This window comes from Melanerpes formicivorus, unplaced genomic scaffold, assembly GCF_026170545.1.
Source record: "Melanerpes formicivorus ecotype bairdi unplaced genomic scaffold, bMelFor1.0.p_v2 SCAF_12, whole genome shotgun sequence".
NCBI lineage: Eukaryota > Metazoa > Chordata > Aves > Piciformes > Picidae > Melanerpes > Melanerpes formicivorus.
The window spans coordinates 13,482,345-13,507,082 of record NW_027142364.1 but is presented as its reverse complement, the minus strand read 5'-3'; the positions used below and the strand labels follow the sequence as shown (position 1 = coordinate 13,507,082).

General features: G+C 41.8%; 1 protein-coding gene across 11 annotated transcripts in view; it reads left to right on the top strand.

Annotated features, from left to right (window-relative positions):
• Positions 1 to 7,444: 7,444 nt before the first annotated feature.
• Positions 7,445 to 24,738, top strand: part of PER2 (period circadian regulator 2) — a 49,009-nt gene continuing 31,715 nt past the window's right edge. For 2 of the 11 annotated variants that reach the window (XM_068145438.1, XM_068145439.1), the window contains exons 1-5: positions 7,834 to 7,889; positions 16,120 to 16,173; positions 17,028 to 17,081; positions 19,076 to 19,329; positions 24,322 to 24,425. The gene's annotated coding sequence lies outside the window, so the exon portion shown is untranslated. Of the gene's footprint in view, positions 7,590 to 7,833; positions 7,890 to 16,119; positions 16,174 to 17,027; positions 17,082 to 19,075; positions 19,330 to 24,321; positions 24,426 to 24,738 lie in introns of those variants that run through there. The other 9 variants (XM_068145440.1, XM_068145445.1, XM_068145442.1 and 6 more) reach the window with 9 other exon arrangements.

Below are 24,738 nucleotides of genomic sequence, written 5' to 3'. Positions count from 1 at the left end.
TTTCTGCAGAGGCAAATTATTTTCTTTCTGGTTGTCCAATGAGCAGAACACATAAGGAAATAGCTCAGCAAACTTGTTAGGCACCAACATTGAGAAAGATACCAGCTGCAAGGGCTGCAGTAGACACCAAGCCTACCCAAACCTGCTTTGTTCTAATCAGCTGTAGGAATGCTACAGGAATATGGACTGAGTTCCCTGGGTGAGCTTTGCATCCACACTCAGCTCTCTGTACTTGTCTAAGGAGTTTCTAATATTTTAAAGCTGGCTTGACTGTGTCTTCATAGACTGCCTCTACAATGCAGGTGCCCTCAAGGGTTGTCCCAAGTCACTGTTTCCCCTGCACTGTATTAATTTAAAAAAATAGTAAGACTGCTAGTACTGCATGAGAGGAATCAGTCTCCTTAACCAAGTGTTGCTTTCTTCAGTGTTAAATGCAGACAGCAAAAGGTACCAGTGTTATTAACAACAATAGGTGGTTAGCAATGCACCGTGAAAGAGCCTGGCTGGGAACACAGAATAGTCAGTGTAAATTATCCAGACTGATTAAAGGGCTGACAGGCATCTGGATGTTTTTCAAATCCATTGGGGGAAAAAAAAGAAAGCCTGATGGTTACCCGCTTTTCTACCTAGATACCAAGGAAACCATGAGCCCTACAGCATTTTTGTAATTGCCTGCAGGAGGCATATTTCATGGTTCTGCTTTTTCGGCAAGGTAAGATTTCTTTCTATCTTTTCATTTTGCTTTATCTGCCCCTTTTTTTGTCAGATGTATTTCCTTAGCTTTACTGCAACAGAGTGTTTTAAGATGACAGCAGCCTTTCCTCTTACGAGCAACAATTAACTAATATTACTTAAGATTACTACTTCCTGTTTCCCTTTTAAGCCCTTTAACATTCTCCTCTAAGGAATGTAAGGTTGGGAGGTTTTTTGGTGTTGTGTTTGTTTTGTTTTGGTTTGTTTTTTACATTGTGACTGAATTGAACTGTGTGTTTAATTTCTTCTACTGTGTAGTTACACAACAGCAGCATCACATTCCGAAGTTCTTCTACCGCTGTGGTAGGTTGAAATTACCACCAAAATAAAACTTCCTAGGCATCAGACTAAAACTGCCACAACCTCTAACAGTATCATGTTACAAGCGGATAAAACATGCCTCCATATGAAAACGAGTACTGTGTAGTAGTGGTTTTCCATGAGAATCAGGTTCATGTGATCACTTGGATTCTGTCTCCTTGCTTACCTCTCACAATTCACCTAGTAATTTAAAATTTATTGGCCAAGGTCTACAAATGTGAGAGGAAGAAGGCCCAAGGCTGTTTCAAGAAACTATATACCTGGCGAACCATGTACATGAGAGTCTCTCTAGAAGAAAGGGCTGTAATTAACTCATAACCAAATAATCCATAAAGATGGGAAAGATTTCTGCCCTCTGTTTCAGTTAAACTTCTTCTTTAGGGCAAGTTCCCAAAGACCTTTTGATTCTGACAGAATTTGTATTAATCCCTCACTCCTTGGTGCTATGCATCCATGACAGAGTGCAAAGTGAGATGTCTTTTCTCTTTTTATTTATTAACATTTATTATTAAATGAAAATAATGTCTGATTACCAGAAATTTCTCCTTTATTTATGGACACCATCTAAGAAAATTTACTACTGAAGTATCTTGGATTGATTTAGTCTACCCAGGGACTTCTGCAGTGCCTGAAAGCCTTATTAAAATTCTTACTTTGTTTCCCAGTAGTGTGGTCAGGTATATCAGGCTTCTCTTCCTGAAGCAAGCTCAGCCAGCCAGCACACACCGTCTCCTGAAAACAAAGCCAAGTGTCCAGTAGTAGCAATGCTCAGCTCAAAAGAGCTCATGCGTGAACTAACACTAATTAACACAGAACGGTAATGGGAAACTCAACCTGAAAATGAAGTGCTTTTAATTAAGAGACACTCTTCAGAATTATATGGAAAGAGGCTCTTTCTCATTTAAAATATGGCTCTTCCTTCCTCACCAACTATAAATCACTGATCTATAATTAGTATTCTTAGTAGAAGGAATGTCTGATTGTCTGGCTTAAGTTATGCTTATGACTGCAATGAGGAGAACAGTAGGTGTGCTGGAACAGATTCTAGCTAGTGTGCCACTTAGTAACTAACTTCTTACAAATGTTTCTGTTATGTTCTGTTAATGCTAGAATCTGTTTCTTAAAAATGAGAATAAATTAACATATAAGCGTGCCTTTAGATTCCTAGTAGCTAAGAACAGCAGCATGACTCCACAGCACAACTGGAAGCTTATCTGGGAACAAGAAAGAGTCCAGCTTCAATCCCATGTCAAAACCTAGCCCATTTTATGCAATGACTAGTTAATAATACTAATAATGCTTACTGGCAGGGAAGCCAGTACCCAGATCCTGTCTCTCTGTCCTTACTCTATTTTTAAAGAAAGGTGTGTGCCTCACTCCATTTTTCTAAGAGTCTGGTTACAGACTCTTACAAAAGGAGATGGAGTGGAGGTGAGTAAACTGACTCTGGTCAGTAAATACAGAGTAAACTAAGAGTGTGCACAGGAATCAGTGACTGTGGGGAGTCGTGCAGGCCCAGCACCAGCTCATAGGCATGGCTGCTTAAGTGTGTGTTGAGGAACCCAGCTGTCTCAAGGACATCTGCTGTGTGGCCACATTTAATCCAGGAAACAGTGTGCCTCAGGTATCAAGAGCTGTGGAAATGTTTTTCTGCTGTCTCATTGCCTGTAAAAGAGCTTTCCCATACCCTGTCCATACTGCAGAAAATGAGTTGCTAATGCACAGCAGACCCGAAGTGGTCAGAGATGCATTTTGCTTCTGAAATCACATTAATGGACTTGAGGACCAGCACATGTAGTCACACTGATGAGATACACCCCCTCCATTTGTATCCTTTTAGTCATTTTTAAACCAGAACAATTTGGGGCTCTTTTATCTGTCACTTTTATACATATTTGAAGCACAACATTGCACTGAAGTTGCCAGCAGAACCTGAACTAAATAAAAATAACTAGAAAATAGGAAGAATGGGGACAGAATAACAATTCCATTCCCCAGAACTCTTCAGGAAAGGCTTTCTGGCTGGAAACAGCCACACACCTTTGCAAAGGAGAGCTGCAGCACTTTCAGGGGTGTGCTGCTTGAGTTAAGAGCTCTTTATCAGTTCTCTTGTGTTCCTTTAAATTTTAATGAAAGAGTTTTCAAGACTCTACGGATATCGCTATCTTTCTGCTTGCTAAAGTTTGTCCCTACATTTTGTAATGCTTTGAGAAACCTGCCCATATATTCACTGGTAATGAGGAAATTGGGTTTTTTCCCTTCCCTCATCCTTTGTCTGCACCAACACTAACAGTGACGCCTTTTGCTCATTAGCAAAAAAACCTTTCCGGATCTTTGCAAGAATCAATGACTGTCAGCGTCATTGTAAATGATGGGTAATTAGACTTAGGAAATGAAGAACTAGATGTGGGCTCCAGCTGAAAAATATTGATTAAAAAAAAAAAATTAAAAAAACAATATACAGTTCCATTAGTGCTGTGACATAACTTGTAACAGTTAACTTCTGATAAGCAGGCAAGTGGATAGGGAAGCAGGTACTTGAAAAAGATAACCCCTAATTTTTTTGACAATAGTAAGCCCAAGCAATTTTCAGGCAGTTTTTCCACAAGCTGTCAAAATCTTTGTTGTTGTTGTTGTTACTACTTATCAGGACTGATTGAAATACTTTTGCTAAGCAGAAATCCTGTGTTTTTAAAAGTACATTGGGAAAAGGTTCATCAAGGTAAGAGGTGGGAAAATTTTGTCTGAGTAAACGGCTCCTGTGGAAAAGAGAGGAACATCTGATTATTTGCTGTATGAAAATACAACTGATACAAGCTGCAGAGAGTAAGAGTCAAGAACAGCCACCAGGAAGAGCTTACCAATGCTAAGAACAATGAAGCAGATAGAGGGGGGTTCTCCTCCCTCCCTAGTCTGCCCTAGTGAGGCCACATCTGGAGTACAGGGTTCGGTTCTGGGCTCCCCACTTCAGGAGAGACAGGAAACTATTGGAGAGAGTCCAGTGGAGGCTACAAAGATGATAGGTGGGACAGGAGCATCAGTCTGACAAGGAAAGGCTGAGAGACCTGGGGCTGTTTAGCCTGGAGAAGAACAGTCTGAGCCTGTTCTAGATGACCCTGCTTTAGGAGGGAGGTTGGATTATATGATCTCCATAGGTCCCTTCCAACCCCCACCATCCTGTGATCTGCAATTTTGTGTGTATGTAATGTCTTAGTAATATTGGAAAGTGCAACAAGCAGGAGGGGTTTCAATTAAAAAGGCCCTTTCTGAATAACTTTGTTTTCCATGTAAAATCCTCACAAGGGAGAGGGAGGAAAGAAGGGGGGCCTAATTCTACCAACCAATCTTTTATGATTTCAGAAAGATACTAAACTGGAAAAAAAACAAAACAAACAAGGCATGGAGGAGGTTCAGTATCATATGGCCATTTCATAATGGCAATGCATTTTGAGCTACAAGTGCCATTTGTGCAGTTAAAGGCAAACGGCAAGGCCCAAAACTGCTTGCTTGTGGATGGACCATATTTAGGAAGGGCTACTATCATTCATGTTTCATACAGACTGATGTTTGCCTTCTAAAACCACATGGGGACCTAGGTTGAATGCAAAACAGGACAGTGCTCCACCTTCATGACCAATAGCCATTTCAGATGAACATTAGTGTGAGATGTGGTGTGTGATATGGTGAAACAGATGTATGTAAAGGGCTTGCCTTATATACGAATGATTTGTTCTCATCATGCTCTGAGTTACAACCGAGTACAAAAAAATAAACAAAGTTGGAAAAATTCCCACAACTGCCTTAATGTTTTTGTTACACTCTTTGTGGCCTTTGAAACTGTTTGTGTAAGCACACAGAAAACCTATTTCACCCATACTGCTAAAACCATTACTTGCCGGGGCAGCTAGGTACTTGATAGGTAGAGTGTCTTAAAAATCGAAACAAACAATTTTGTCCTGTAGCATTGTGCAACCATTTCCTTTTGCTTTGTTTCTCAGCAGATGAGCTGCTGAGTCATTTGTAATGCTCACTCCTATAGGAACCATGTGCCTGCCTCCTTATTACCCCACACTGGTGTTGCCTGGAATGACTTGGATCTATACACACCACTGCAACTTTCAGCAAAGTGGCACATAAGAAAAATTTGGACTGAACCGGTTCAAGCTGCACAATCAAATTTCAAGTGATAATTGTTTTTCCACAGTTTTCTGGTAAATTCAACAGAAAGTTATAAAGACTAAAAGGTGGCAAGAATAGACTTAAAATTAATATTGTAAACTTGCTGAAAATAACTGTTTAGTATCCCTTTAAAATAAGCAGAAGTCCAGTAATGCCTCTAGTAGTTACTAGGATGGAAAATCTACTGGCTATTTCTGGTGGCGGTGATTACTGTTTGCCTGCTAGAACTGGCATGCTCCCCTAATGTGATGAATGTGTCTCCTGTCCTGTTTGTTCTGGAAACTCATTCAGCTCTGGTGCAGTGCTATAGTTTGCCTCCAGCCCATTGCACTCTGACAGGGCTGGGAGGACCTCATTTTGCCTTGGTTGAAGTGCCTTACTTCAAATCTGTGGTAAGAGGTATTGCCCTTAGCACACAGCCAGAGACAGGGGGGTTGGGCACATAACATTAAAAGCAACATCCCATATAAACCCCGAATGTCATTCTACATCACTCCCACCCACCCAACCCTAAAGCTGAGAACTTAAAACAGAAAAGATGATAACATTTTGGGTGTGAAGTCCTAACAGCAACAGTAAAGTGATCAAACTATACAGAGAATATCTTATTAGGATTAGCCTTTAAATTAGACTCCTCAGAGAAAAGTGAACTAAGAATGGGATCCCCATAAGCTGACTTGTGCATTGCAACAAATCCAGTTGCAGAATCTGGTCCTAATGCTTCCGCTGCCTACCCCCTTTCCTCTCCTGGAGTTAAATACTCCACAGTACTTTACTCGCAGGCTGTTTCTGTAACAGTCATAGCTTAAATATCCCTGTACCTAATGGACTTATCCCTAACACCACAGTGAGGAAGGGAAGTGGCATTAACCTCATTTTGCAGATAAACAGTGGAAGCCCTGATGCCTCTCTCCTGCACTACATCCTATGGTGCCATTGCATGTATACACTGAGTGTAAAAATGCTGTTACACCAACCAGACTGCTGTGCTCACACCAAGACAGAGCTTTGGCATATCCCCTGCTCCTTCTTTACATAGCCTTGTACAACTATGAAGAGAAATGAAGTTCAGAATATATCACTAGAAGAATACAGCCTTGGAAGACAGGAGTAGAAGTGTGCCACTCAACATGCTGGACTGTTTAACAGTGGGTAATCTTACTGCTGAGCTGTATCAACTCAAATCTCAGCTTCTTTTTCACCACGATTTAGGACGGTACAGGGGCCTGAGCAAAAGAGTGGCTGGCTGATGTCAGAAGAAATTTTTCATTTTATTTTTTAATGTAAGAATGGAGATAACAATACCTTCCACAAGGTCTGCCTAAATGGAAGGAATGATAATATTTTTTAAATAAATGTGAAAAAATGTTTCGTATACATTTGAAATGGAATCGTACAGTCGTGTACAAGGAGCTGTTTATCTACAAGAGAACAGGAGCTGCCTTTAATGGCTTGGAAACTCTTAATTAAACTGGGGTTTTTTTTTAGTTATTCACACTGATGCTGATACTGGAGAAAGGTGCTTTACGGTCTCCGGTCCTGCACTTTGGTTTGTGACACAGCAACTGGTGAACACTACACGAGGCCAGTTTCGAAACTCCAGGGCGAGCACCCAGCGCGGGTGGCAGCACCACGAAATGAGATACGGGAGCTGCTCCCTTATGTAAGCGAACCGAACCCCCGGCAGGCTATTGGCTGGCGCCGAAAGGGCCTTTCCAAAGGCTTCAGCTGCTGGTCTCCACATCGCAAGCAGCGCAGCCACATCCTCTCAACGGGGAGCACCAGGCTCTCCCGGTTGGGTTGCTTTCCCCTTCCTCTCAGCTACGGAGCTCCTCCGTGCTGTTAGCGGCGGCGCGCGGGAGCGTCTTCCAGCGCGGCCTTTTCCTGCCAGAGGGGCAAGAGCTCTTCCTCATCCGCTTCGGGTAGCGCTCGCCGGGTAGCCCAGCCGTCCCTCGTCCGCCCGAGGCAGCCGCGAGCCGTGTGGAGCACCGTGTGCGACGCCGCCGAGCTGCGCGTTCCTTCTTCTCGCTTTGCCCCTCAGCGACGCCGAGGGCGCGCCGCAGCCGTTGGCGGTCGGGCCGCGCGCGCCGCCTAGCCTTAGCGCGCGCGGCCCGGCCACCAACGCTCTCCCGCGCGCCCACCCAACGGGCGGGCGCGCGCTGACGTCACGGGCGGCTCCGAGGGGGCGGGGTGGAGCAGGTTTCCCTCCGGACTGCTGTAACCTCTGCCCTCTACGGCTTTTCGGTTCGGCGGCGGCGGAGTAGCGCAGGCAGAGGGGACCGGAGCAGCAGCGGCGTGAGGCGGCGTGAGACCCGGCAACGGCTGCGAGTGCTCCGGTGGGCTCGAGGGGAAGCGTCCGCGGAGGGGGAGGGGAGCGGGGGAGGGGCAGGCTCGGAGGCGATCGTGGCTGCCGGTGGAAACATGGTGCCACACGTGAGGCTTATGTAAAATGAACGGCGTCCGGCTCCGCCAATGGGAGAGAGGCGGCTCCCGCCCCCGCCCCTATCTCCTGCTGGCGTCACGCGCCGTTAGCCAATGGCCGCGCGGGTGGGGCGGGCGCTCCGGGCTCAGTCACGTTTCTGCCTGTATGAAGTCGGTGCCGGGCTGCGCCGGGCTGGGTGGACGTGGTGTGCGTGGTGAGTCGGGCTTCGTTGGGCGCTTTCCCCGCGGCCGGCCGGAGCTCTGGATGCCCTATGAGCGACCGGGCGGTGGAGGGGTGGGGGCAGCGGGCAATAGCGGCGGGGGACAGAGGGGCTCCCCCCCTCACACCCCCCCCCGCGCCCGCTGGGCCGAGGTTACGTAACCCCCGCGCGCTGGGGCTCTCCCGTTGCCGAGGAGACGGGACAGGGCGGGTGGCCGCGGGGGTCCGGCCCGAAACTCACCGGGCAAAGGGCGAGCTGGGATCCTTTCAGACTAGGGGGGGTCGGCTGTGACACACCCCCCCACAGCCCGCCATCTCAGACCACAACGGGGGAAAGGGGCGCCGGTGTTGATTCTTTCCTTACGCTTGGGCGCGGGGTGGGAGTCTCTGGAGTGGGTGTGACACCACACTCACCCATTTCGGAGTAGAATGGGGGGAGCTGGGCACGGGGGACGCAGATATGCTCTCTGTCCTAACTCGGGCCGTGGCGGGAGCTGAAGACTCTTAAGACGTGGCTATGCCACCGCCACCCCCTTCTCAGACGGTAGCCGGGGAAGGGGCGGCGGTGTCCATTACCTCCTCGGTCAGGGCCAGGGGGTGGGGGACTACGGGATGACCGCAGCACAGCGCCCGCCTTTCTTGGACGGGGATGGAGTAGCGGCAGGGAGTATGAGGCACAGACTGAATGCTTGCCCCAGCTCGGGCGGAGGCGGCAACTGGAGTCTCCGAGGGGCGGAGGTGGCCCCCGTCATAGAACAGGAGGGGGCAGCGGTCCGTCCAGTGTGGAGGAGAAGGAGGAGCGCAGCGGGGCAGCTGTGGTTTCCCCGCCTCGCGGCAGGCGAGGGGCCAAGTGGCTCCGGCGGCGCCGGTCCCTCGATGCTGCCTCGGGGCTCCGCCCTGGCGGCCGTGGTGGCGGGGCGCGGGCTGCGGCCGCAAATCTGAAAGGTCAGCGCCGGGGCTTGGGCCGAGCGAACGTGAACACCGGGGAGCACACGGGGTTCGGTCCGGGGACCCAGAACTGAGGCCTCGCGCTCTGCCAGCCCGCCGAGAGGGGACAGTGCTGTAGCCATCTGTGTAGCTTTTTTTCACGAGAGGACTGGAGTGGCAGCAAGTTACAGAATCTTAGCGCGCTGCCAACTTGAGTGAGCTACAGGTAGATTAGGCAATAGGTGCTGTGGATTCCTTTGTTGTGTTGCCTATAGTTGCAAGGACACTTTGTTCCTTGAGACGGTGTGTTTGTGCTGCTGTTGACATGAGTTGCATGCTATTACATGCGTGATTACAAAACAGTTTATGTAAGTACAGTTTCATGCAAATAGATGAGCAGTATGGTTACACTGGCACTTCATAACTGACTTTTTATGATAGGTTAGGATAGGTTACAGGTTTCTCTGTGCACCACAAAAGCTCCAAAAGCCCCCCAAAGTCAGTGTGAGATCAGGTACACGGGAACTGAAGCAATTAGAAATTGCATTCCAATGAAAGAGTGACTTGGCTGGAAGTGCATGTGAAGGATTCTGAAGAAACATGATTTTTTTGTTTTAGGCTATGAGATATAAATATTTTTTTCCAAATAGAAGCATCTGAGCCTTACAGCCTTGCATGTCTCAGATTGAATAGCTACCACTTTCATGTTTGCAAGTAGATGGGAAAAGGTGAAAGTTCTGTAATGGTTCTAGTGGTAAGATTCTATTCTATTCAAAAATGGTGTGAACAACTGATACAGTACAGTGAGAAACTTTTAAGTTGCCAGTGTCAATTAAACACAGTTTGTTTACAAATACTGTTAGTTAGCATTCATCAAAACTGCTAAATTGTGCTTATTGTCAAAGTGGAATCTGAACTGATCACAAGGATAGCCATGAGGAATAGCTGTCTGAAAAAAAATATTTGTTTTCAATAACGTAGTGTTTGCAATAAAACATAAAAGATGTCAGGTTGACAGCTAAGGCTTGCAAGGTGTGGCCCCAGTTCATAAATGGATCATACTGGATGGTTTGAGGGCACTGAACTGGAAGGTCAAAGTTGTCATACCTTCTAGGGTGCTTTATTGTGTGTATGTGTCCTTGGTCTCCTCAGCCTTGGGCACAGAGCTGTTTATGTACTTTACACAGCAGCTCTAGAATACAAAATTTGGGAGCAGGGCCTAGAATTTGATTCAGGTCAGGGAGAGTGCCCACGTTGTTGCAGTGTAACATCAACTTCCTTCTTGCTTGTGTGTGTTTGTGTCTTCTTGTGAGCTTTCTCTTTTGCCCTTTCGTACTGAAATTTGCATTATTTCTGCAAAGTGAGGAAGTTCTACTGGAGAACTGGACCATGTCCTTGCTTCATCCAAGGCTTGCTGTTAGTCACATGACTGGCACTGTCCTGAAGTGTGGAGGCCTTGTGGCTGGACTGTGAAGGTTGTTAACCTCTCTAGGAAGCCATGATGAAAAAGAGAGAGGCTTGGGGGGTGGGGGGGGGAGGAAGGGAAGAAGAAAAAAGTAATACCCTTTACTTTTGGTAGGGCTTTGGCCATTTAAGGTGTTTATTTCAAGACAGAAGGGAGAATGAATTAGTTGGGCAGTTGGCATAAGTGTGCCAACACTGTTGCATGGCTTCATGGCTCCTCCTGTGCTGTGCATAAGTAAAGAGTAGCTTGAATAGAATAAACCAGGTTGGAAGAGACCTTCAAGATCATCATGTCCAACCCATCAACCAATCCAGCCCACCTAAACAGCTAAACCATGGCACCAAGCACCCCATCAAGTCTCCTCCTGAACATTTCCAATGATGGTGACTCCAGCACCTCCTCAGGCAGCCCATTCCAATGGGCAATCACTCTCTCTCTATAGAACTTCTTCCTAATATCCAACCTAAACCTCCCCTGGCACAGCCTGAGACTGTGTCCTCTTGTTCTGGTACTGGCTGCCTGGGAGAAGAGACCAACACCTGCCTGTCTACAATGTCCCTTCAGGTAGTTGTAGAGAGCAATAAGGTCACCCCTGAGTCGTCTCCTCTCCAGGCTAAGCAACCCCAGCTCTTGATTTAACCTATGTCCAGAATGTAAAGGCATGAAAGCAGGCTTTTTGCTTTTGCAGTTTCTTCAGATTCGGCAGATTTTCTGGTTTCATTTATGATCCAAACCCAATGCGGTTTTCCAGGGCTTCTTTCTCATTTGTCAGTTAGTAGGACTTATTTTAGGCTTCCTGTATATAACAAATGAATGCTAGCTGTGAAAATCTAAGTATTCTTCATTTTTACAGCTTACTCTTACTCCTTTTGGATTTCCATGGAAGGGCATTAGAGAGGCAGCATATTGTGGTAGTTCTTGGCATAATACCTTACTTTCCCACTCTCTGTGTCCTCCCCCCCTCTCCCACAGCGTATGATTAAAGTATATAACAACTCTTTTTATCAAATAAACTCACTTGAGTTTGTCCCTGGACAATACATTTTTGTGGTAGTAAGTTTCCCTTCTGAAGAGCCATGGGTTTTGAGCAAACTGAGATTTTGATTGCATTCAGCTATAGTATGAGAATAGTGTGAAATGGGGAAACTGAATGGTAGTAGAGTTCTGGATTTTTCTTCTACCTCAGACTTTATTATGACCAGGAAGTGTTTGCTTTAGATACAGACTGATAAACCAATATTTTTTTTTTGGCCTGGGTTCTTGCCACACCCTTATTTCTTCTACATCTTTACAATATTAAAATGTGCTTTACTGCAGGGGGAAAAAAACCCACCTTTTTTAACCCTTTACATTGTAAACACCAGAGCGGGTTACTTTGGGGTGAGATTTTTTTGGTTTAATTTAAGAGCAACTAGATTACCACCAGCCAGTAGAACAGGTAAATTATCGCTAGTCTAGATCAACTGTAGTGTTTTATATAGGGTTGCCATGGTTGGCCTATGTTAAAAGGGAACATCATGTTCTTAGCAAGATGTTGTTGTGTAATATTTGGCATGAGTGTCCTATAGACACTGTATTACACTCATGTTACCACATCATAATTACTAGATAATCAGGTGCTTCTGAGAAGGAATTTTTGTGTCCAGTTTTGGTTGCATGGCCTAGAATTCCTCTGTGAGGATGGTGGATTGCAGTTTTTTGGCTGGATTGTCTTGCTGCATTCATGCTTTCCACATCCCACTTTATCCCTATTGTGCAAGTTTTAAACTGCTTGAATATTTATTACTATACCCTCGCTTGTCAAGCAGCAAATGGGTCAATTAGTACATGTATTATTCTTTGTGATAGAGTTTTACTACTCTGAAGGGCTTTGACTTGTACTTTTGTATATAGATGAGGTTGGATGAAGTAAATGATGTTTTGTGTCCTGTGTAAAAGATCTGTCCCCTCTCCTGCTTTAACTGCTGCCTTAAACTTAACCACTGCTGAAGTGGGGGCCAGACTGTCAGTGTCACGTGTTACGTTGTTGGTAGTAAAGCTTGCTATCTTTTGGTTAGTAAAGAACAACTCTACCTTCTGACATGTAGTGGGGATTTTAGCTACAGGTGAGATATTTCCTTTTATGAAGTATGTTTAAAGGGTATGGAAAAAGATAAGGCAGCAGTCAAAAATAAAACCCTTACTCTATGAAGCATGTTCTTTTGCTGGGATTTCTTGTGGCCCCAGGCTGCTTTGAACTGCAGTGTAGCAGAAGAGACCAAAAATGAGGAAGGGTTAGGTGTTTTGGGTAAGTCTCAGAAGAGACTCTGAAGCTACGCTTCAGTGCACATTTTGTTCATGCTGACAGTGAGCCAGCAACCAGATTGTAGTATGGAGGCACTTGAACACATGATAATCCACATGCCTGAGCATAAGCACAGTGATCTGGTACTCCAGTAAATGGCTTAGTAGATCACCCGGCATGCTTGTGAAGCCTGCTTGTGCTCTGCCTGCCAGCAGTGCTGGAACATGAGCAGATCAGGCTTCTGTGCTTCCATGTCATGTTTCTAAGGTTATCTTTAAAGTGTAGATGGGGTTTTTATGTCTGAATGCCTGTACTGGACCTGTGTCAATCCAGAACAGAGTCCTCTTACTTGGTCCTCTCTTGGTCTTGAGGAGGCCCATAAGGACAGCAACAGTATACTAACTCTCATGCAAGTTACAAAGGCAGTGGATCTAAAGAGCGTGTTTTCCTTGCTTATCCACAGATGCGAGTGAGGTTATGAGAATATTGTGTGTGTGTGTGAGAAAGGTATTGTAAGGCCAAGAAAAGTTTTTGTACAGATGCTTTTAGCTGCTGCTGAAGTAGTTTGGTAGTCCTCACGGTGCTTTCCAATTTTTCTGAGCTTGCTGGCGTGATTTAGCTAGCTTTGCCTATAGCATACAGTAAATTGGCAAAATTAACCTTGAGATAGGAAAATTCTGATTTATAATGATATTTTTCCTTCATTTTCTTCCAAATGAAACCAGAACTATTGGGGATGATGAAGGGGTGGAATCTCAATGTACTATTGAAGACTGGACTGAAAGAGAATGTTTCTTGGTGCAAGAATATGAATTGATTCTTCAGATTGTGCGAGCTGGCTGCAGAAGTTCAGTGCAATCTGTACCAATGTTAATCCTGAAAGGGTGTGATAATGGTAAAGGGAACTCATTTGTACATCAAATTATCTGGGAAAGACTTTGGGGGTTTGTTTCCAGCTGGTTTTGAGAGTGCTATGGCAATTCTTGCTGCTTTATTTTTCTTTTAGATACAAGGAAATCTCCAGCTATTCTATAGATGGCTTTTAAAAGTAGATCTGGCTTTTAAAAAGCTATACTGCCTTTCAAACATCCTGTCCTAAAAGAGAGGCACTTCAGTGTTAAGGAAAATGTGCAGTTTTCTATAACTGAAGCGTAGGGAGGCAAGATGAAGTGGTGAGGATGTCCAGTACTAATCTTTTTTTGTCCTTTTCCCCCCACCCCCTCCTTATTCCTTACAGCTTTTGTGTCTTAGCACATTTATTGCGCTGGACCTTATTACACGTACTTTTATGTTTCTCCTACTTAGTTCCTGTAATTGTGCAAAGATCTTCAGTATAGAAAGCACTTCTTTCTTTCGATTACATCTCAACCATGGGTTCCACAGTGGCTTGAGCCCTTATTTCTCAGTCCTGAGCCAGCCCACTCACAGGACAAGTACATTTTGTTTGTTAGATCACCACACTTTGTGAAGTGTATTACCATGAAGTGGGGGCCATGTTAGTAACAGAGAATTTGTTTGGCATGGAGTCTTCCAGAACAGGACTTTAATTCTAACTGAAATCTTCAACTGAATGTGAATTGCAGCAATGTCTAAAGAGCAGCATCACCCTGGTACTTACTACCCCTTGGTGAAATTCTGCCCTTTTTCAAGGGAGAGGAGCAGTAGGCATGCAAATACACAGCTTAATGGAGATGCCAACAAATGTTAAAGTGGAAATACAGTATTGTAGATAGTTAAGATCTAGTTTTACCTGTAGTAAAGGTGAAGTACATGAGTGCATGGTGGGATGTGGTAATTTTCCCTTCCTGCCTGTTACTATGCTTCCTCAAATACATGATTTCTGTTATTTAGTCAAAAAGGACGAGAGTTGACATGTGAATACTAAAGAGTTCCAACTATTGGTCTCCCACTTAATTTCTCCAGTTCCACCTAGGAAGAAGATAGTGTTTTCTGTGTACAAAGAAAATAAATGTCTTTTTGAATTCACACTTAATCCAAAGAATTTTAATTTACCTTTAAGAACTTACACTTCCAGTGTAAAACTGGCAGGAAACAATGTCTAGAAATTAGCATGGAGCAGGTAAGGACTGTTTAGCTTCTTCACAAAGTGTCTTGACATAGGCTGCAATAATCTTATCCATCAGGGCTGTATGTCTGTGTTCTACTTTTCTCTTTATGGCAAGCACCAAACCTGTTGGCAATTAAACTTAGTTCTGGGCCATGGTATACTATTCAAGGTGAAGGAGTAAACTTGAGGAAAGACAGATCTTCTTTGGGATGATTGGTCCATATCCCGTGTGGAGACTTGAGTAGGCATGGTGGGCTTAACAGAACCCAGAATAAGGACCTGAGAGGGTAAACTAATCTTTGCTTCTGGTCTGGTAGAAAGGAAAAGAATTTCTGGTAGGCATTAGACAGGTGCCTCTGCTTTTTGGGAGGAATGAAGATGAGATTACTTGGGTACCTGGTTTCTTACAAGAAAACAAATTATGGGAGCTGGGCTAGGTTAGTCAGCACAACAAAGGTGAGGTTGAGCCTCATGGAGGTGAGCTTGGTGAGTTCAATGTGCTGGTACTGTGCTATTCATAGTAAAGCTGAGTTGACTTTGTCTTGTTCTGTTTCTTCAGGCTAACATTTTGCTTTTGTTGCTCAGTGGGGAGAATAAGATGCTTTAAAACAACAAAACCAATCTAAAACCAGAAGGAAAGTAATAATGGTGCTGTGGGTGCTTCAGGAATAGAAGTGACTGGTGTGATGAGCTTTGGTCCATTCAGGAACCATCACCTCAGTACTGAGGGATTTATTCCCGCGCTCCCCCCCCATTTGGCCTTTTGGGTCATAGCTGAGGAAACTTCCTTCTATGATTTTTGTTGTTTGTTTTTAACAGGTATACGTGAAAGACCTGTAAGTTTTACTAAGCTGGGAACAGCTTTTGCTTTAAGAATGGATGCTTGTATTTTGAAATATGGAACTAGGCTTGGTCGTGATGTTAGTACTTTCACTAGGTTGAATTAACTCTGGAGAATTTTTCAACTGCTAAAGCTAATTAGAAATTTGTATTTCAGTGATGTTTTAAGTTTCTAATTGGTTGAAGAAACCACTCCCAATACAAATACATGATCCTACATAATATTCATTCTTCCGCTAGGATACTCTCAAATGAGTGAATGGTTGATCTTTGAAGTACACTGTGTTGATATTTGTGTTATTTAAACATTATTTTAGCAATAAAGAAAGATAATGGAACAGAATTTTGGGGAGGGTTCTTATGTTTATAAAGGGAACAGAATGCAATAAATAGTTACTCTATGCATTGCTCAAGAACCAACTTAGAAGTTAGGTTACAATAATGTAAGTATTTTTTTATCAGTAATATTTTTTCTGGTTTTCCTGTAATTCCCTATGTGTATAAAAAAAAGTGTTCTTCATCTGTGGAGCGCGTATTTTGCATGCTTGGAGTTCTGTTGCATTACTAAATGGACTCAGCTTATGTTTAAAATCATTCTTTAGCTTTCTTGTAAAACAGTGTTTTGTTTTTGTTTTTAACAGGAATATGATGACACTTTCTGATTTGAAAAGATTGTGATTAGTACATGCATTAAGGTGGGTGTCTTATGCCATCCCTGGAAAGTGGTTTGTAATGCCAGTTCCTTCTGAGTCTCAATTTATTTATTTTTTTTCATTGCTGCTTTGTTACACTTCTTCTGAGCTGTGATGTCAGAATGCTGAAAAAGCCCTGTTGTACAAGTCATAAAGCACATGAAAACAATGCAGCTTCTCTAAATCTTCAGGAAACTGAAATTTAGTGCCCAGTATCAAGTACTGCATTTCATGGTTTGCTGTGCAGAAGTTTGATAACTTCCACTCTTTTCTTGCTCTTGCAGTTGTAAGAAATTCTAATGATAGTGAAAATTTTGGAGTCCAAAAAGCAAAGCAGCTAGTGTTACTCTGATAATCAATGTGATAGCTTAGGGGGAGAAACAAAAATCTTACATTTGATACGTGAAAAGCTGGTGACAAAGTATATTAAACTTGATTGGGATATGTGGTGGATCAAGAAAGCAAAACAGACAATCAGAATTATGGGTGTATTTTGAACATGAAGACAAGTTTATGGCTATTGAACCCAAAAAAGCAAAACACCTGAGTCTATGAAAGAGAATGCTGGAGAAGTGTCATCTGTGATGCAAAGACTATTTATCCAAGTGGTTTTGTTGCATGCCATCTGATGATGCAACAGTATTGGCCCAAGACAGGAAGGGGAAGGATAACAGTTCTGGGTAGTACTGTAATATTGCAATACAGATGAAATCATAACAGATTTTGAAGATTAATCCTATAGGGTCCAATTAGTCTAAATGATTGAAAGAAAATAAATAATGCTGGTTTTCTGTGACTACAAAATGTGATTTGGATAGATTATTAAAGCTGACAATGTTCTTTTTTCAATGCTGCAGGAGTTACTTCAGTTGTCTACAGAAAGTGAACTTGGTTGAGATCCTGTAATACAGGTGTGTTCCCTAAAGCAGGCGGTTCATTCTTTTCTAATGCTTGAAGTCTTCTATGCTTAGAACAGATATATCTCAGTATGGGAGGAAGTGTTGTTACAAATTCTGTATTTCTTGTATACTGATGAAATCAGATGTCTTTCTGTAGAAAAGGCCTTTTTCAGATTCCATACGCGGACGAACTCTTCTAGTTCTTTGTGATTCAGACATACTCAGTCGCCTGTAGATGTCCTCTGATAAACAATAGAAAACCAGAAGATTAGATTAAACTGCCTGTAGTTCTACTTGAACTGATAAAATGCCTGGTTGGAACAACCTGTGTTTAGGGCATAGATCTGTCTTATCTTTCAGGTGAACTGTAGAAAGGCTTATAATGAGGATTGTAAGTAGTTTACAAGGACTGCTCTTTCTTAATGTCTTCCTGAATGCATTAAACAGATGAAGCAAATACGATACCAAATTAAAATGGTATGTACTGCTAATGCAGGTACTCTTTTCAAACCTAGATTTTGTTAAAACTTTTTTGCTTTATCTGTGAAAAAGTCATGATGGAGGTAATCAAACTAGGGAAGAACTATGTCACTTCGTAAATTGTCAGGCAGGACCTTGTGCGTAATTTCTTGTAGGTACTGATTAGTGAAGGTAGAGACTTAACTCCATTAAGGAAATACAGATTACAGAGAGATGACTTAGTGTGAGGGAATTGGAAGAGCTGCCTTTGAAGTAGGATATAAATGCTGTGGAAAGATATTGCATCTTTTTGGTGTACTAGCTAAAAATTGCAAAATCCGCAAGTAGTTACATATGCAGCAATTTTTAACACCTTTTGTGGTTAGGGATAGAGAGCTTGTATTTTTTTTTTTTTAAATCAATTTATCATAAAGAAAGATGCAGAGCATTTAAAGAATCAGTGTATGCAGATTTTTATCACCATCTGAGATTTGCAGAACTTGTATCAGCTTTGTGACGTTATGCAGAGTGGAATGCTGTGAGTAAATTCTTCCTTAACTCTGGCCAACACAAATGTACTTTTGACAGTTGGTAGACATGCAGCATTTTGAATTAAGGCATGTTAACATGGGCTGTCTTCCAAAATGGTTAGCTTGGAATTTGAACTTTCTTCCACACAGTCCTTCTGCATAGTCAAATGAAGCACTTGGTGATGTAATTGTTTGCCACACAAATGTTAGATCTTCTTAACTTCTGATTTTTATTCTGCTATTTCTGTGTTACATGGCAGTGGCATGTATCAACAGACTTGGTTTAAGAGAAGAGATTTCAGATTTTATTTTTCCTGCTGAAATTCCTGGTGTTCTTCTTGGAAAGCCTTTTATTAGGAAGAGTAGTTGTATTGATAGACTTTGTTAGTACAGACATCTGTACATAAGGAGACACTTTACTTCCCCCCCCCTCCCCCTTTAACTGTGAGGTTGAGCAAGCAATGGAACAGAGGCTGTGGAATCTCCATCCTTAGAGATATATAGAAGTCATCTGAAGGTGGTCCTGAGCAGCCTGCTTTTAGGTGACTGCCTGAAGGGAGTTGCACCAGATGACCTCCATAGGTCCCTTTTGACCCCAAACATTCTGTGACTTGACATTTTATAACTGCCTAGTAAGCTATTTAATGTTCATACCAAGCCTATGGTAATGTAGATTAATTTAGTTCAGGTGTTAAAATGGTATTTGACCAAACTTCTTAAGCACTCAGAGCTCCTGTTGTCTATACGTCAGGTGTTTCATTATCTACTGGAGAGGTTGGCCCTTTTTTGTAACTGGCTGCGTCAGCCCACGCAGACTGTGTGCGTACTATACATGTACTTTGTGTGATACCATGCTGAGAGTTAATCAGAAGGCTTACTTTATCTAGTGTAGAAGATTCTGTTGTTTAAGAACTCTGTAAGACCTTATTTTAGACTAAAAGTGTTTAAAATGCAAATTTGTATCTGATTCCTCTGTTGGATGACAGTTTTATGTTTAACCAACATTTATCTGCATAGGCATGGCATAACTGTGAGCATCTCTCTGGTATCTGTTTGAAGAGGACACTGTTGGGGGGCCCAGGTATTTCTTTTATATTTTATAGTTATAGAGGTGTCCGGACTCTTGTTATGGTCAAAGATTTCCAGTAGAAGAGGATGAGACAAGGATTAAATGCATGTGGGAGACTCTGGACCTAGTCACTTCATGCTTTTGATGCTAGCTGAGAGGGAGCTTGATAAACACTTTTACCAGCTTTTCATAGAAAAAACAGGTAAGAAACAAGCATAATTGTTAACATTTCATGTTAGTAGAAAGATGCTTCCTCTCCTGCCCCCTTAGTGCTTATTCAGCAAATACATTGTTCTGTGTTTGTTTTATCTTAGAACTGTGTTTTCAGTCATATATATATATACACACACACACACTCATTCATAACTATTTCTTTAAATATAAACTGGGAATTACTTTATTTGAAGCTAAATCACTTTTAGCCTGAAACCATACCTCATTTTAAATTCAGATTTGAATTTCTTCACTGAGGAAAGAACTTGATTGGGAGCATCCCTGCTATGCATTCAAGGGCTCTGTCCTAGTGTTTATGCTTTTTCTCTGCTGGTGCTGCTATAAATTCAGGGTGGCACTTGGATGGCTCTGGACCAAGGTTATGCCCTGATCAGTTCCTCTGTTGTAGAAAGCCAGCTGTAAGCAGTGATCACCTTTATAAAGATAGTACTAACTTTCATGTTAAACCAGTCTTCTGTTCAGGAGTCACTTGAAGTGAAAGGTGAATTCTTGTGAACCAATTATGAAACAAATGCTGCAGAGTTCAGCTTTTACAGAAGGATTTATGATGACATAGATAATTTTACTGACATAAGTAAAAAATCGACGTGCACCTCATTCCTTGATCAGAAAAAGAGTGAAGCTTATTTATGATGGCTTACAGTAGGATGAGAAATCTATTTTAAAAACTTCCCTTATTTTAGTTCAAAAAATCTCTCAGAAAGTGAAAGGATCTTTTCTCTGTGTGTGTGTCTGTCTTCCTTCTTTCTAAAAAGTACCCCAGTTAATTATTCTGTCCCTTGCCATAAAGATATGAAGCACTCAATATTTCTGCTGGTGAAGTTGTACTGGTAGGCAAGTTTCTTCTTGGATTATTGCTTGTCTTTCAACATTTTTTCCCAAACATTTTGATACTACAAATCACTTAATTATTGTCTAATTGCACAGGGAGGATGCATTCATTGTAGATGTTAATGTTCAAATTTCTCTAAAACCGCATGATGCGACTAAAGCTCTGCTAATTATTTGTCATACAAGTAAAAAAACCTACCATTTTGCAAAACAATCACCTAAAACCTCTTCTTCTTGATAAGATCTTCAGTAAAATGGAATCCTGACTGTCTCTTACTGAGTCTCCAAATATTCAAACACTTAGAGTAGTCATAAACTGGTGCGCCTCTTGCCTTGGTCTAGAATATTGGTAAGTTCATGCAAGTTGCAAATTTAGGATCAGTTCTTCAGATCTTTGGCTCTTGCTCAGTTCTTGAATTAGATAATTTTGGATTTTTAGTGTTTTATTCTTTAAATGCTGGTACTAGGTGTGATAACACTGTGTGAAAGAAGTCTGGAAAAATCATCTCTGAATGTAACCAGACCTCTGCTGAAACAAGATTGATTTATTTATTATATTTGTTTAAATGCCATAGTTTCAGAAGAATTTTGCCTTCTCAGTATTCTACAGTCCATCTTAGGAGGAGTTTTCTGAACCATAAAGCCATTCAAACATTTCAAGTGTTTGCCCATACATATTTTAGTGTGTATTTCTGAGGCTGCTAAATTCAGGCTGCTTCCATTGTCTTACTACAGGATAACAAAGGTACTGGAGCTAATGAATAATCAGAAGACATTTTCTGCACATCTAACCTGGCATATTAATGCCTACATTTGTCCTTGGTGCAGTTATGTTGCCTTTTTCCTATACTGCATCAGCATCTTAAGGATTTCTAGTCTTTGCCAGGGCAACTCTGGGAGGTTTGCTCTGTCTGGAAGAGTAGAATGTTTTTTGTGAGCCACTTGCCTTAAAATCAAGCTTAAGTGTCACTTCAAGTTTAAAAAAGTTTTTATTCAATGAGCCAAATAGCCAACCATAAAAGTTTAGAAAGAAGCAAAAAAATTAAGGAAAAACTCACTGGGTTTACTCAACCTCAAAGAGCTCTTCCTCTGTGTGCGCTTGCTTACTGGGCCTGGTAAGACATGCAGTTGGCTTCCTTAAACTGTGGTAACAAGAGAGAACCTCTGACTGGGAAAGTGTTCTAACTCTTACCTTTTCATTCTTGTTTGGAAATGAGTTGGAAATCTATTCAAGCTTGTAGTTGGGGTGAATAAGCGCAATTTATGATGGTGTTTCACCTGAGTTTAGCTTCAACATTAATCTCTCTGGGATGACTGACCCTTTGTGCTCCTGAAGTGTTTGCGTGGTGCTTGTGTATGCATGCAGATGTTCCACTTAAGATCTTCCTCTGTCTGAGGGGAAAATCTAGTCAGATGCATCACTTCTCATCTAAAATTACAGGCATAGAGCACGGTGTAGGGTAACTGCCAGTCTCTTTTCAGTTATTCCAATATCTGAAAAAGTACCTCCAGACTTATGGCATATGTTAATGCTGCTACTTTGAGGGACCTTGGCGTTTTAGTTATTACACAAGTCTTTGTTGTAGAAACATTTCTCCTCTTTGCCCAGAAGCTCTTGGAAGTCTGTCATGTTTTGGGTTGGTGGTTGGTTTTGTGTGATGTGTTGGGTTTGGGTGGTGTGTGTGTGTGTTTGGTTTTTGGATTTGGTTTGTTTGTTTGTTTCTTCTTACTTGTTCTTCCTGTATTCCTTACTCTGGAATGTGCCTTTTGCACTGAAGCTTCTGAGATTTTGAAACGAGAAATTTTGTGCAAGACTTGACTTTTAGGGACATTAATCTTCTAGTCCTATGTAAGGACACCATTCCACTTAAGGTGCTGAGCTAATTCTTGAAAAACCTTTATAAAGGTCAAACTTGTGTCTTTTTCATTACTGGGATACTATTTTGTTTCTGGCACCATTGTCTTTGGCCTCCAAATTGTAGTCAGTGTAATGCAGTTATATAGGGATTGTACAGATACCATGGGCAGAACTGCAGAGGTCTGTGATGTGGCTAATTAAAGAGACAGAAGTGACACAACTTAAGCGTTCCCTGACACACACTTTTGACAGGTTTTAAGGGGAAGAAATTTCAGGTGGTGCCTCCTGTAGGTGATTACCTATTTCTTTTCTCTTGTGCTCATTGCTTAACATAAAAATAATTTTTAAACTCCTGAAATCTCAACTGTTAACTCAGTTACTCAACTCCTGTTCTAAGAAGCACAGGAAGTTCCTCAAAAGTTACTCTATAGCTTGCATACTCTCTCCCTCCTAAGAAAGCACTATTGAAGTTTCTTACAAATACCTGACAGAAGCTAGCCTAGGTGTCAGGGAGAGAAGAGAGGAGGTGAGATGATAGATAATTTTTGGAGATGGAAAAAATTACTCAGCAGTGGTTTACCAGCTCAAAATTTCAATAATTTCAAGGTGGAAGACACTATATGCTAGCTATGCCAGAATTTCATTGACTCTTAAACGTCCAAAGATTACAGAATAGACTTTGGTCAAATAATTTTCCAAGGAAAGGTTGTTCCAAAAAATATTCATGGCTAATTCTGGAGGCTGAAAATACTATTGCATGTATAATACTCTGGCTTTAGAATGCAGGATAAATTTCTCGTGCTTGAAGACTGAAGCATGCAATGTTTGCATTAAGAGTAGGAAAGATGTGGTAAAGTCATTGCACATAAATAGCCCAGTTTTCCCTATATATGTCTTACTGTAATGTTGGGCTAGAGAGTTTAGGGCTACACTAAGTCTGTCTTATGGTAGTTCATGGGTGGGTTGGTTGTTTTAGAGAGCTTTTTTTTCCTGTGCCTTGGAAGAAATTGTGTAGCGTAGTTTACTACCAGATAGTTTTGTTTCAGTTACTGGCAGATGTTTCTCTCTTTCATCTAAAGCTCTAAGTAGCATTTGGTCAGAGAAATAGGAAGAAAAGGAACATGTGGTCTCACCTTAGATTCCTGCATGTCAGACCTTCTTTTCAGGTGATACTGAGATTGTCTGTCTTCCCAAAAGCTTCAGTTTAACCATAGTAGGGTTAATTTGTGTAATTTTGTTGTGGATTTTTGAAGTAGACAAAATGCTATAGATGATCTTCCAAAATTAGCTTTAACCTTCACAGAGAAGGGAGAGAGCTTTCCCATTGCTAGCTCAATAGTTTGCTGAAGTACCTTTACTCACTGAATCTTCTATAGAACTTTACAACCTCAGTTCCCTTTTAGACATAATAATACAGATGACACAGCAGAAATGGCTTCTTGAGAGTAAGATCAGTTATTTCACCAGACATGATCTGATTTCTACAGTACTTGAAGTAGTGCTAAGAACATTTCTTGGGTGAGAATGGATCAATGTGTTTATAAAATGTTCCTTACCTGTACAGTGACAGGAGGTTTGTCTTGTATGCTGTCCATATAAGTATTCCCAGTGGCACCTTCTGTGGGTGGCTCTCCTGATCCCTTTGATAGTTTCAGTCATGGCTAGCCCTGTGCCATGGTACTGCGAATGGTGACATAGGTACCACTAATCAGGCTCATTAGGAACATGAGTGGAGTATAATACAGGGACAAAACTTCATTAAAATACTTAGGTAAGTAAGACAAGTGAAAGTGTGAGCTCTGTCTGCCGGGAAGATTAAATAGGAGTTGAACTGTCTGCTCTAGTTAATCATTGACCACCAGAGTTTGTGCCATTGTGAAATAATGGTACAGTTTCATCTAACAGTAAATAGTCTTTTATTGCATGTTCCAGTTATGTAATTTGAAGATAGAAGTGGCTTACTTAGTCCAGAAAAAAAACCTCACATTTCTCCAGCAGTGTAATTTACTGTCTGCATACTCCTGTTCAGTACAGCAGCATAATGTGATGTGAATTTTGTGTGGATTAGAGTACCTGAAGTGAATACGTGCAGAAGTGAAATGTTGATGTGTTACACTCTACCCAAAGGAGGCTTTTTATATTATGACAACATAAAATGAATAGTGAATAAATTAATTAAGAGAGAAAAATTATTCATTTATATTCATATACCCTTACTGATAGCTTAAATGAATGTCCTTAAACTACACTTCCTTTTTCAAATGAAAACAGATATCTTGCATATTACTTTGGCCAAACAAGGAGACGAGTAGCGTTTTCTTCTGAAAAAAATTGAAAATAAATGTAAAATGTCTGGAAAAACAGCAATTAGGAGGGTAAGAAAATAGTTTCAATATTTTTTTTTGAAGGGGGAGGAGGGGAGTTGAATCATAGTTTGTTTTAAATAAATACTAAGTTAATGTTTTGTGTTACAGACTTTATTTGTTTGTTTGTCTTTAAAAGCAAGTTGCTGCAGTTAATATTGGCAGAACTTAGTTGCAGATTTTTTTTCATGGACTTTGCTATTCCAGAGGTTTATAAGCCAGCAATAGTAATCCTGAGTATTTTAAAGGAACAAGCTTGGTTCTGTTTAAAAAAATAACCTTTATTTTTTCCTGATGATGGATTACATTGTTCAGAGAATCTTAG